This window comes from Phyllobates terribilis, unplaced genomic scaffold (genome assembly GCF_046119375.1).
Source record: "Phyllobates terribilis strain yellow unplaced genomic scaffold, ASM4611937v1 Scaffold_9__5_contigs__length_417890890, whole genome shotgun sequence".
NCBI classification, from domain to species: domain Eukaryota; kingdom Metazoa; phylum Chordata; class Amphibia; order Anura; family Dendrobatidae; genus Phyllobates; species Phyllobates terribilis.
The window spans coordinates 19,736,646-19,750,554 of NW_027362769.1; positions in this window are offsets into that span (position 1 = coordinate 19,736,646).

The window sequence follows — 13,909 nt, forward strand, 5'->3', positions numbered from 1 at the left end:
ATTTGCTGATGATGTCCTAGTATATATCACTCAATCACATATATCCATCCATGCTGTTATGGCTGAAATAGATCACTTTGTTACATGGTCAAATTTTAAAATCAATGCAGCGAAGTCTGAGGCCCTCGATGTCTCCCTCCCCAAATCCATACAGGATTCCATCCAGTCCAACTTTCCCTTTGCCTGGCCCTCACAGGGTATCAAATACTTAGGAATTCCTATTCATAGAGACCTCTCCCATCTATGTTATCTTAATTTTGGGCCCTTTATTGAACAACTCCATACAGACCACGGTTGGCAAGTTAGAACTGTAAGATTCACTACGTGAACCACTGGTGTTTTGTGGAAAAGCACATGTACACTGTGTTCCAAATTATTATGCAAAAAGTGTTTAGGAGTGATAAGGGAAGAATTTGTTTGTTTGTCAGTTAAACTCATTGATGGTGATGTGTGTCAGGGCTCTTTATATCACTGTAAGCAATTGCAGACACCTGTGCTAATTAGTTTGGCAGGTGTGTCCAATGAAACGCAAGACTACTTAAGAAGGCTGTCTCACATTATTAAGCAGCCTACATTTTCTGCCAAAATGGGAAAGAAAAAGGATGTGTCGGCTGCTGAGAAGCAACAAATTGTGGAGTGTTTAGGTCAAGGCATGACTACAATCAACATTGTGCGATGATCAGGATGAAGTGTCTTGGCAATCAAGAAGTATGTAGCTGATTCACAGTACACACGTGTGCGTGCTGATAAGGGCAAATTGAGGACTCTTTCCTACAGGCAATTACGTCAGGTTAAAAGAGCAGCGGCAAAAAAGCCTTGTCATAGCAGCAGACAAGTTTTTGAAGCTGCTGGTGCCTCCAACGTCCCCCGAACAACAAGATGCAGGGTCCTTCAGAGGTTTGCAGCTGTGCATACGCCATCCTGTCGACCTCCTCTATCCACTTCACACAAGCAGAAACGGCTCCAGTGGGCCAAACATTACATGAAGACTGATTTCAAAACTGTTTTGTTCACGGATGAGTGCCGTGCAGCGCTCGATGGTCCAGATGGATGGAATGGAGGATGGCTGGTTGATGGACACCCCACGCAAACACGGCTACAGCGCCAACAAGGAGGAGGTGGAGTAATGTTTTGGGCTGGAATCATGGGGAGAGAGATTGTCAGCCCCTTTAGGATCCCTGAAGGCGCTAAAGATGAACTCCATAATGTATGTGGATTTTCTCAAACAGCACTTCCTGCCATGGTTCAAGAAGAAGAACCGTGTATTTCACAGCAAGATCATTTTTTTGCATGATAATGCACCATCTCATGCTGCACATAAAACATCTGCATCTCTGGCTGATATGGGCATAAAAGGGGACAAACTTATGGTGTGACCCCCATGCTCCCCTGACCTCTACCCCATTCAGAACCTCTGGAGCATCATCAAAAGGAGTGTCTATGATGGCGGGAGGCAGTTCACATCTAAGCAACAGCTCTGGGAGGGTATTCTGTCCTCATGCAAAACAATTGAAGCAGAAACCATCCAAAACCTGACAAATTCAATGGACGAGAGAGTTCAGAAGCTCCTTTCGAACAAGGGGGTCCTATGTGAAAATGTAACATCACCTAGAATAAAGTTTTGAGTTGAAAACTGTTTGATTTCAGTTTCTAATAACCTGCTAATGCTTATAATTTCAAAAATGACAATTTTTTTGGTCTTTATTAAAATGAAAAGGTTGATCGAAAAGTTTGGCGGATCTAAGAGTGTGGCAACCCAGTAGTCATGATTACTTCGAATTCTGACAATATGAGGGTCATGTTGCAGGTAGTGCAGCAAGAAGGCACTTATGTGTCTTGCGCATCTCGGAGCCCCAAAATTATTTTCCGGGCTAGATGCAGCTAAAAATTATTATTAATTTTAAATCTGGTGGAGCTTAGTATAGATGGCCTAATAGGATCAGTGCTGCACACTGCTACAAAGCCCAAATTATTTTCCAGTCAAGATACAGATAAACATGATTAGTAATTTTAAATCTGGTGGAGCTTATTATAGATGGCCTAATAGAATCAGTGCTGCACACTGCTACAAAGCCCAAATTATTTTCCAGCCAAGATACAGATAAACATGATTAGTAATTTGAAAGCTTAAAACGGTTGGTAGGGTGATTTTAACCAATCATCAAGCTTTTACTCTCCCCAGGATGACACAGGGGTAGAAAAGTCGTTTCGGATCCATGATTTGTTCATCTTTATGAACGTGAGTCTGTCTACATTATCAGTGGAGAGCCGCGTGCGCTTATCTGTCAGCACACCACCAGCAGCGCTGAACACACGTTCAGACAGAACGCTGGCTGCGGGGCATGACAAGATCTCCAAGGCGTAAGTGGCTAGCTCCGGCCATTTATCCAGATTGGAAGCCCAAAAAGAGCAAGGGTCCAGTGACACAGTCATGGCTTCAATGTTTACTTGGAGATACTCCTGTACCATCGTCTCTAGGCGTTGACTATGTGTCAGACTTCTTGTCTCCTGTGGCCTTGCAAAGGATGGGCTAAAAAAGTGGTGAAATGATTCCGCAAAATTGATGTTACCAGCAGATACTGTGGTTCTGTTACGGTTTGAGTGCTGAACACTTGATGGTCCCACGGTTGGCAAGTTGGAACTGTGAGATTCACTACGTGCACCACTGGTGTTTTGTGGAAAAGCACATGTAAGATTCTGCAACAGTCTCTGCTGATACTCCTGCATGCGTGCATCCCTTTCTATGGCAGGAATAATTTCTGCAAATTTACTTTTGTACCGGGGATCTAACAGTGTGGCAACCCAGTAGTCAGGATTATTTCTAATTCTCACAATTCGAGGGTCATGTGGCAGGTAGTGCAGCAAGAAGGCACTCATGTGTGTTGCGCATCCAGGAGCACCAAGTCCCTGTTGTGTTGGTGGCGAGGTAACAATCATGCTTCCTTCCTCTGTCCTCTCCCCCCAACCTCGCACAACAGAAATGTGATCAAGGTCTCCCTCATCTGATGAGTCTTCCATCAGTTCGTCCTCCACTTCTTCCTGGGCTCCTGCACCTTCCTCACTAGTTTGGCTGCTACCATGCGCCCTGGTAAAACCATCTCCCCCACCCTCACATGCCTGCCGCCTTGGTGCTGCCGACCGTCTGGACCTTGCAGATGTTAGCCCTTCCGCATACAACTCCTCCTCCTCTACTTCCTCCACCTCCTCTTGTGCCACCACCTGACTCCGAATTCTGTTTAACATGAGCTCCAGCATGTAAATCACCGGAATAGTCATGCTGATAATGGCATCGTCAGCACTAAACATCTTCGTCACCATTTCAAAACTGTGCAGAAGGGTGCATAGGTCCCTGATCTGAGACCACTCCTCCAGCGTGATTTGCCCCACCTCTGGATCTCGTTGGCCCAGGCTATACGTCAGAACGTATTGCACCAGGGCTTGTCGGTGCTGCCACAGTCGCTGCAACATGTGCAGAGTTGAATTCCACCGGGTAAGCACATCGCATTTTAGCCGGTGAAGTGGCAGGTCCAACGACTTCTGTAGAGATGTAAGTCGCTGAGCTGCGGGATGCGAACGGCGGAAGTGAGCACACAGCGACCGTGCCCTCTGCAGAAGGCCATCTAGTCTGGGATAGTGGGCTAAAAATTGCTGGACAACCAGGTTCAACACGTGAGCCATACAAGGCACGTGTGTGACATTGCCCCGGCGAAGGGCCGCACCCAGGTTTGCAGCATTGTCGCACACGGCCTTCCCTGGTTTCAGGTCCAGTGGAGACAACCATTCATGAAATTGGTTCTCCAGAGCTGACCACAACTCCTCAGCTGTGTGACTCACATTTCCCAGACATTTCAAAGTAAAAACCGCCTGATGACGTTGAGCCCTACTGCCAGCATAGTAAGGAGGTGTGCAGGATCCCTTCTGCGCAGTTAGAAAGCTTGTGGCATGACCAGACAGGCTTTGGGTGCAGGTGGAAGACCGAGAGGAGGTTGAGGAGGCAGAAGCAGTGGAGGAACTTTGACATAAAGAGGATTGACGCACAACTCGTGGGGACGGCAAGACTTGGACAGCAGCCCCTTGTCCTGCTGTCACCATAGTTACCCAGTGCCCAGTCAGCGACATGTAACGCCCCTGTCCATGCCTACTCGTCCAAGTGTCTGTGGTGAAATGCACCCTGTCACACACAGAGTTTCTCAAAGAAGCGGTGATGTTGTGTGCGACATGCTGGTGGAGCGCAGGCACACCTTTCTTTGAGAAGTAGTGCCGACTGGGCATCTGGTACTGGGGCACTGCGACGGATATAAGGTCTCGAAAATCCTCTGTGTCCACCAGGCAGAAAGGCAGCATTTCTGTAGCCAAGAGCTTGCAGATGGTGAAATTCAACCTCTTAGCTTTCTCATGGCTAGGAGGAAATGGTCTTTTACTTGTCCACATCTGAGGGACCGAGGGCTGGCTATTGTGCTTAGACGGGGTTGATAAGGGTGTCCCCGGCAAACTGCCGGTCTGTGAGGAAGATGCAGGCGGACATGTTAGGTTGCCTTGATCCAAAGGTGGTGCTATCGATGTCGGACAGCACTCAACACCAGCTGGTGTTACCACCTCCAAAGAAAATGATGACCTGCCAATCACGCTGGCTGTTGAGGGTAAAGAGGTGGCAGGTCTGCGCCCCAAAACAGGTGTGACTGCTGTCCCCCCAGTCACAGAGGATGAAGAGGCCGCGGATGCACAAGATATGGCAGACGGTGGTTGGCCCGGCCGGCTAGGCCGCATTGTAGCACACTGAGCTTCCCACTGCAACTTATGCTTCATGTCCAGGTGCCGGTTCATGCATGAAGTACTCAAACTATGTATTTTTTGGCCTCTACTTAGCTTTTGCTGACAAATGTTACAGATAACACGAGTTGGGTCATCTTTATCGATCTGAAAAAATGCCCAGGCTATGCAAGGCTTAGCACCCATGCGACCTGAAGAGCCACCACGACTTGTGGTGAGAGGCAGAGTTGTGTTTGAGGATGCAGTTGTTGACGTGCTTCCAGTACTACGTCTCTGTCCAGGAAGGCGCAACCTGACCTCGTCGTCACTAGCATCTTCCTCCACCTCCTCTGCTGACCTCATCTCTTGGCTGACTGTGGGTTGACAGTAAGTGGGATCTCCAACCTCATCATCATCACCCTGTGCGTTATCACACCCGTCATCCTCAGAGCCAACATGTTCCTGCCCTGACAAAAAACTAAAGTTGTCGCTCCAATCAGGTATTTGAGTCTCATCATCGTCTTCCTCATTGTCTCCACCAACAGGAGTTACAGTTTGGGAATGAGGGTCTACATTATGGTCAGAACCTTCTGCGTCTGGTCCTGGATCTGACTCATAAAGATTCTGGGCATCAGTGCAGATCATTTCCTCGTCTGTATTCACAGAAGCGCTGGAGTCGACCTCTGATTCCCAGGCTATAGTATGAGTAAACAGCTCTGCAGACTCAACCATCTGTTCTACCTCATACTCAGACGGGCAGCTGGAGATTTGGGAGCTGTGAGAAAGCAAGTGCGATTGGGGTGACACCTTTGAGGACTGGAGTATTTGTGATGTTGAAGTTGATGTGGAGGAGAGCCCACTTAAAGGAGCACTTGATATCTGTTGAAGCACCTGCTGTTTTTGTGCCTCATCTGGAATTTGTAGCGATTGGCGTGGCCGTAAGAAAGGGATCTTATCACATTGTCCGCTAAAAGAAGTAGACATTTTAGTTTGGCTTGAAGATGGTCTTTCTTCTGCAGATGTTACTGTTGCTTTAACACCTACCCCACGGACACAACCTTTTTTCCCCTTCCCAACACGCCTATTTCCCTTTCCACCAGCAGCAGGCCTTTTTCCACTCATTTTGGTGGTTAACTAATTCACAACTCTGGAGTTGTTTGCACAAAAAAACAATGGATGGGAACCGAGCAGAGCTGAGTGGCCAAACTGTGGTATTAGGCCAAAACTATTGGCTGGGTTAGATGCAGAAAAAAATTATATTCAATTTGCAACCTGATGGAGGTCAGTATAGATGGACTAATAGAACAAGTCCCACACACAGCTAGAAGCCCAAATATTTTTTCAGAGGTAGATGCAGAAAAAAATTGTATTCAGTTTGCAACCTGATGGAGGTCAGTATAGATGGACTTATAGAACAAGTCCTACACACAGCTAGAAGCCCAAATATTTTTTCAGAGGTAGATGCAGAAAAAAAATATATTCAGTTTGCAACCTGATGGAGGTCAGTTTAGATGGACTAATAGAGAAAGTCCCACACACTGCTAGAAGGCCAAATATTTTTTCAGAGCTAGATGCAGACAAAAAATTATTTTTAATTTGCAACCTGATGGAGGTCAGTATAGATGGACTAATAGAGAAAGTCCCACACACTGCTAGAAGGCCAAATATTTTTTCAGAGCTAGATGCAGACAAAAAATTATATTCAGTTTGCAACCTGATGGAGGTCAGTATAGATGGACTAATAGAACAAGTCCCACACACAGCTAGAAGGCCAAATATTTTTTCAGAGCTAGATGCAGATAAAAATTATTTTTAATTTGCAACCTGATGGAGGTCAGTATAGATGGACTAATAGAGAAAGTCCCACACACTGCTAGAAGGCCAAATATTTTTTCAGAGCTAGATGCAGATATAAATTATTTTTAATTTGCAACCTGATGGAGGTCAGTATAGATGGACTAATAGAGAAAGTCCCACACACTGCTAGAAGGCCAAATATTTTTTCAGAGCTAGATGCAGAAAAAAATTATATTCAGTTTGCAACCTGATGGAGGTCAGTATAGATGGACTAATAGAACAAGCCCCACACACAGCTAGAAGCCCAAATATTTTTTCAGAGGTAGATGCAGAAAAAAATTATATTCAGTTTGCAACCTGATGGAGGTCTGTATAGATGGATTAATAGAACAAGTCCCACACACAGCTAGAAGCCCAATATTTTTTCAGAGGTACATGCAGAAAAAAAATATATTCAGTTTGCAACCTGATGGAGGTCAGTATAGATGGACTAAAAGAGAAAGTCCCACACACTGCTAGAAGGCCAAATATTTTTTCAGAGCTAGATGCAGACAAAAAATTATTTTTAATTTGCAACCTGATGGAGGTCAGTATAGATGGACTAATAGAGAAAGTCCCACACACGGCTAGAAGGCCAAATATTTTTTCAGAGCTAGATGCAGATATAAATTATTTTTAATTTGCAACCTGATGGAGGTCAGTATAGATGGACTAATAGAGAAAGTCCCACACACTGCTAGAAGGCCAAATATTTTTTCAGAGCTAGATGCAGAAAAAAATTATATTCAGTTTGCAACCTGATGGAGGTCAGTATAGATGGACTAATAGAACAAGTCCCACACACAGCTAGAAGGCCAAATATTTTTTCAGAGGTAGATGCAGATAAAATTTATTTTTAATTTGCAGCCTGATTGAGGTCAGTATAGATGGACTAATAGAGAAAGTCCCACACACTGCTAGAAGGCCAAATATTTTTTCAGAGCTAGATGCAGACAAAAAAATATTTTGAATTTGTAACCTGATGGAGGTCAGTATAGATGGACTAATAGAGAAAGTCCCATACACTGCTAGAAGGCCAAATATTTTTTCAGAGCTAGATGCAGACAAAAAATTATTTTTAATTTGCAACCTGATGGAGGTCAGTATAGATGGACTAATAGAGAAAGTCCCACACACTGCTAGAAGGCCAAATATTTTTTCAGAGCTAGATGCAGATAAAAATTATTTTTAATTTGCAACCTGATGGAGGTCAGTATAGATGGACAAATAGAGAAAGTCCCACACACTGCTAGAAGGCCAAATATTTTTTCAGAGCTAGATGCAAAAAAAATTACATTCAGTTTGCAACCTGATGGAGGTCAGTATAGATGGACTAATAGAACAAGTCCCACACACAGCTAGAAGCCCAAATATTTTTTCAGAGGTAGATGCAGATAAAAAATATTTTTAATTTGCAACCTGATGGAGGTCAGTATAGATGGACTAATAGAGAAAGTCCCACACACTGCTAGAAGGCCAAATATTTTTTCAGAGCTAGATGCAGACAAAAAATTATTTTGAATTTGCAGCGTGATGGAGGTCAGTATAGATTGACTAATAGAACAAGTCCCACACACTGCTAGAAGGCCAAATATTTTTTCAGAGCTAGATGCAGAAAAAAATTATATTCAGTTTGCAACCTAATGAAGGTCAGTATAGATGGACTAATAGAACAAGTCCCACACACTGCTAGAAGCCCAAATATTTTTTCAGAGCTAGATGCAGAAAAAAATTATATTCAATTTGCAACCTGATGGAGGTCAGTATAGATGGACTAATAGAATGATGCTATGCCCAAAAGATTTTACTTCACTAGGTGCAGTAAAAAAAATTGGTATTCTATACACAGGTGGTATATCTTGCAACACAGATAGGCTACTCCACTGACTAACACACTCTGCAATAGGCCAAAAAGGATTAGCTTTGCTAGATTCAGCCAAATGCTGTGAAAAAAACTTGCACAGCACTGGCACAGACCTGCCTGGCAAAAACTGATAGGAACTGATGTAACCTAGTCCTGAAAAGGACTGCAATTACAATTAGTCTTTACTCCCACAATCTATCTATTTAAGAGCACAGACCTGCCTGATAAAAGTCGTAGGAAATGCTGTAACCTAGTCCTTAAAAGGACTGCAATCACAACTATTCCCTACTCCCAAGCTATCTGTAGATTTGTGCGAAAATTGGCTTGAAATTAACAAGGTATAGCGCACACAGCAACAGCGGTGCCGTCTAACACGCAGCTGCAGCAGTGAGAAAATGGTGGCGACGGGGAAAATGGCTTGGTCTTATAGGGCAAGGACATGTGACATACACTGCCAATGACACATGCCCTTGCTTGTGTGAAAAAAAGCACTTCGCTCCGTGTGTGCGCTGCTGATAGGCTGACATATTGCACCTCCCCACTGTAAATGCGGGAAAGAGAAAAAAAAATGGAGATCTTCATTATTCCTGCAGAGATCCATCCCCTGCCCCTCCCCCCACCCCGCTGTACACTCAAACTGCGTATTAACATTAATTTTCATCATTACTGAGAAAAAATTCAGTTATGATTTTGGTGTACGAACAGTTATCGAACATAACCTCGAACAGCCGAATTTTTCTCAAATCGTTCGTGTTCGCCGAACGGCTCGAACACCGCCCAAAACAGCTCGAATTTGAGATTGGCGAACAGTTCGAGTCGAACAACGCTCATCTCTACTTGCAGTGCCCCTTACAAGAGCCATGCAGTACAGCATATTACAAACATAAGTCCCATTATTGGGGAGTGGGTCTCCCATAGTATTTGCTTATGCTTTCCCAGCAAAAGCTGCCAAAAATTAGGACGGAGCAACTTGCAATACCCCTTACAAGAGCCATGCAGTACAGCATATTACAAACATAAGTCCCATTATTGGGGAGTGGGTGTCCCATGGTATTTGCTTATGCTTTCCCAGCAAAAGCTGCCAAAAATTAGGACGGAGCAACTTGCAATGCCCCTTACAAGAGCCAAGCAGTACAGCATATTACAAACATAAGCCCCATTATTGGGGTGTGGGTCTCCCATGGTATTTGCTTATGCTTTCCCAGCAAAAGCTGCCAAAAATTAGGACGGAGCAACTTGCAATGCCCCTTACAAGAGCCATGCAGTACAGCATATTACAAACATAAGTCCCATTATTGGGGAGTGGGTGTCCCATGGTATTTGCTTATGCTTTCCCAGCAAAAGCTGCCAAAAATTAGGACGGAGCAACTTGCAATACCCCTTACAAGAGCCATGCAGTACAGCATATTACAAACATAAGTCCCATTATTGGGGAGTGGGTGTCCCATGGTATTTGCTTATGCTTTCCCAGCAAAAGCTGCCAAAAATTAGGACGGAGCAACTTGCAATGCCCCTTACAAGAGCCAAGCAGTACAGCATATTACAAACATAAGCCCCATTATTGGGGTGTGGGTCTCCCATAGTATTGCTTATGCTTTCCCAGCAAAAGCTGCCAAAAATTAGGACGGAGCAACTTGCAATGCCCCTTACAAGAGCCATGCAGTACAGCATATTACAAACATAAGTCCCATTATTGGGGAGTGGGTGTCCCATGGTATTTGCTTATGCTTTCCCAGCAAAAGCTGCCAAAAATTAGGACGGAGGAACTTGCAATGCTGGCACCCTGGTGGTATAGTGGTGGTGGAGGCTGAGGATAAGGAGAAGAAGATTAAACAGCCGAAACGAGGAAGCGTATACCCATGTGTGGGTGTGAAGCGGTGCATGTGAATACACCTCCCGAAATAACACAGTGGATTTGACTTTATGTTACTCTGCTGTCATTTGGTGGTGATGAGAAGTCTGGCCCAATCCAGCCCTTGTTCATTTTGATAAGGGTCAGCTTGTCAGCATTGTCAGTTGACAGGCGAGTGCGCTTATCAGTTATAATTCCCCCAGCGGCACTAAAAACACGCTCCGATAACACGCTAGCGGCAGGGCAGGCCAGGACCTCCAAGGCGTACAGAGAGAGTTCATTCCAAGTGTCCAGCTTGGATACCCAATAATTAAAAGGCACAGAGGAATCACGGAGGACGCTGGTACGATCGGCAAGGTACTCCCTCACCATCTTTTGAAACTTTCCACTCCTTGTGAGAGTACCCTGCGCCTCAGGGCCTGTAAGCTGGGCAGGTCTCAGAAAACTGTCCTAGAACATTGACAGTGTTCCCCTGCCTCTGCTGGATTGGAGTTGCGTCTCTCTCGCCTGTACGCCTTGGTTGGGCAACGAACTGTGACCTCTGCCGCTACCGTGTTCAGATGGGAATTTTTTTAAGAGTTCTGCAGCAAGGACCTTCTGGTATTGCCCCATTTTTGTAGACCTCTCCACCTCAGGAATAAGAGAGTGAAAGTTCTCCTTGTAGCGGGGGTCTACAAGTGTCACCAACCAGTAATGACTGTCACCCAACATTTTGACAACGCGAGGGTCACGGTTAAGGCAGCGTAACATAAAGTCAGCCATGCGTGCCAGACTGGTAACGGGCAAGATTTCCGTGTCCTCACCAAGATGACGACTGACCATGCTCTCCTCCTCTTCCTCTTCCTCCTCCCCCCTGTCCTCAGGCCACCCACGCTGAACCGACGGTATGACACTTGTACAGGTACTACCGTCTACAACTCATGATAGCAGCTCCTGTTCTTCCTCCTCCTCCTCCTCCTCCTCTCCCTCATTGTCCCCCAATGCACGTTGGGATGAGATGAGGCTGGGCTGTGTGTAATCGCCCGCTACGGCTTCTTGATCCATCTCATCATACTCTGGCTGCAATGCCTCCTCTTTAATTCTCTGCAAAGAGCGTTGCAAAAGACAGACAAGTGGGATGCTGACACTAATGATGGCGTCATCACCACTCACCATCTTGGTGGCCTCCTCAAAGTTTGTCAGGATGGTACATATGTCAGACATCCAGGTCCACTCCTAAGGTCTTATGTGTGGAGTCTGACCTGAATATCGACGGCCTTGTTGCAGCTGGTACTCCACAACTGCTCTCTTCTCCTCACAAATCCTTTGCAACATGTGGAGGGTAGAGTTCCAACGTGTGGGGACATCACACACCAGTCGGTGTGCCGGAAGCTGCAAAGGCTGCTGCAACACAGCAAGGGTGGCTGAAGCTGTAGCCGACTTGCAAAAATGAGCTGACAGGTGGCGTACTTTCACGAGCAGATCTGGCAACTCGGGGTACGATTTAAGAAACCGCTGAACCACGAGGTTAAGCACATGAGCCAGGCATGGTACGTGTGTGATCTCACCTCGCCTCAGAGCCGCCACCAGGTTACGGCCATTGTCACACACGACCATGCCGGGATGTAGATTCAGCGGTCTCAGCCACAGATCTGCCTGCTCTTTCACAGCTGTCCACAACTCACAAGCAGTGTGAGGTTTATCACCTAATCTTATGAGTTTCAGCACAGCCTGTTGCCGCTTGGCGGAGGCAGTACTGCAATGCTTCCAGCTTGTAACTGATGTGGTGATATCTGAGATGGAGGCTGAACACGAGGAGGAGGAGGAGGATGCGCAGGAGCTGTACACTGTGGGGGCAACTCTGACTGACATAGGGCCCGCAATCCTCGGTGTGGGGAGGATGTGTTCCGTCCCAAGGTCCGACTGGGTCCCGGCTTCCACTATGTTTACCCAGTGTGCCGTCAGAGAGATGTACCGTCCCTGGCCACAAGCACTTGTCCACGTGTCCGTTGTCAGGTGGACTCTCCCAGTAACTGCGTTGTTGAGGGCACGGCAGATGCTTTGGGACACGTGCTTGTGTAGTGCGGGGATGGCACACCGGGCAAAATAGTGTCGGCTGGGGACCGAGTACCGAGGGACGGCCACCGCCATAAGATTGCGGAAGGATTCCGTCTCCACCAGCCTAAAAGGCAGCATTTCCAATGCAAGCAGTCGTGAAATGTGCGAATTTAGGACTGTGGCCTGTGGGGCCTTAGCTGCGAATTTCCGCTTTCATTCAAAGGTCTGGGATATGGACAATTGAACGCTGCGGTGGGACGTGGACGTAGACGTTGATGCTGTTTTTTGAGAAACTGCCATAACAATTGAAGACTGAGAGGAGGGGGCATCTTTACATGCAGTATGGACAGGGGATTGCCTTGCACACACAACAGGGGGTTCTATTGCACGCACAACAGTGGAAGAAGCAGTGGTGACACCCGCTGACACTGGTCGTGCGACCCTGGGTTTCGCCCCACAAAGTCGGGTGCTTTGCTGCCATGTGCCTCATCATGCTGGTGGTGGTCAGGCTGGTAGTTTTGTCACCCCTGCCGATGCTGGCATGGCAGGTGGAACATATGGCCTTTTTGGGGTTATCAGCAGAGTCTTTAAAAAAATTCCAGACTCTGGAAGACCTACCGCTTGTACTGGCAACGTCCCTCGTGTTGGTGTTACAGGGAACAGTTGCCTGCCTTCTGTCTGCGGCCACCACACTGCTTCTTCCTGCCTGTTAGGGTACTCTGCCTCCCTCCCCCTGAGTGCTGCTGGCCTCACTCTGCATGTCCTCCTTCCACGTTGGGTCAGTTACTAGATCATCCACCACCTCCTCCTCTTCCACTTGCGCACCACGAACCTCCTCCTCACTTCCTGGCAATTGTGTCTCATCATCGTCCACCTCTTGTGACAGATTGCCAACGTCGACTTCCTGTGGCCGTGGCTGTTCAAATATTTGGGCATCGCAACATGGGATCTCCTCTTCCACCACTTCAAGCGTATCAGGCGAGGGGCCCAAATATGGAAATGGACCAGTGAACAGCTCTTCAGAGTGTCCAAGTGTGGGATCACTTGCTGTCTGACGACACTCGGCATGGTGGGAGAAAGGAGCATCAGGGTGAGGAGGAGTATGCGGTCGAGACTCACGGCTACTAAGAGTTGACCGTGTGGAAGACAGACCGGAGGTGGAGGTGCCCAGGAAAGCGGAAGTATTGTATGCTATCCAATTAATAACCTGTTCACACTGATCAGTTCTCAATACTTGTGTTGTTCTGTGCTTCCCTAGTAATTCGGTCAAGAAGTGGGAGCGAGAAGATGTGGCTGTTGGTTGTGGCACATTTTCACCTTGGCCACGGCCCCGTCCTCTGCACGAACCATCACCAGAATGTCCACTTCCACGTCCCTTGCCACGCGCCTTGCCCATTGTAAATGAAGTAAAATAGCTTACACTTGCACTATCAATGGAAAAAGGGTAATAAAGAGTAGATTAGAACCGTGGAAGAGGAAAACCACAGTTATTGTTTACTGGGGTATACCACACATTTTTAAATAGAGATATTTGCGGCTGAACAGTGAGCGACACACTCAAACTGCTTTTT